This window comes from Penaeus monodon, chromosome 28 (genome assembly GCF_015228065.2).
Source record: "Penaeus monodon isolate SGIC_2016 chromosome 28, NSTDA_Pmon_1, whole genome shotgun sequence".
Classification (NCBI taxonomy): Eukaryota; Metazoa; Arthropoda; class Malacostraca; order Decapoda; family Penaeidae; genus Penaeus; species Penaeus monodon.
Genome location: NC_051413.1, coordinates 38,969,798 through 38,970,619, shown reverse-complemented (window position 1 = coordinate 38,970,619; position 822 = coordinate 38,969,798).

The window sequence follows — 822 nt, the reverse complement described above, 5'->3', positions numbered from 1 at the left end:
GGATAGCAAGTAACAAACAATAATAATGGTTTTAAGGACTGATAATAATGGTAACATTAGTGATGTGAAAACAATAACATATTCGTTAGCATCTTTAAAGCAAAATCCGCTGAAAAAATTTATTTGCACGAAATTTTACACGTACTGTTTCGCTATTTTTTTTTACCTAGGCTGGCAAGGATGTAAAAATATGTCTGAAAAATAACAATCACTAAGCACAAAAGTGAATTAGTGTAGTTGTACAAGGAAGGGTTTAATTTAGGTTACGGTGTAGCTAATCCCGTGTAGATTTGCTTTACACAGTCTTAGGAAAGCTTTTATCACAAACGTTTTCTTGGAAAAGTCCCGTCCTTTTTTTGTATTTCATAATTCCTAGTAGGGATTTTAAAAGGGCTAATATATGTTAGATACAACAAAAAAACATGGTTTGCATTTTTTTACATTCATCAAGTACTTGTGAAAATAATCACTTTTTTTTTCCCATATAAACTTGCACGTAAATAGTCAAAAATTGACTATATATATTTTCGCCCCAAAACCTATTACATCTCTTAAATATCCTGTAAAGTACGAGTGCACGCTCATTCTCTCCCACAAAACCTATAAATTTCCAACAATCCCCCTAATGCACTGCTGTAACAACCCCCCCCAACACAGGCAGCCACAGAGTCGGGGGGGCAGACAACTTCCTATTGTAATTCGACCCGAAAATGGTGCCCGCGAACCACAGCTGAGAGCAACGACTGGTATTTTTGTCGTGGGATTCTTTGCTTTGCGACCTGACCAGAAACACGTGTTGGTGGAAGCAGTCCCTTGTTAACG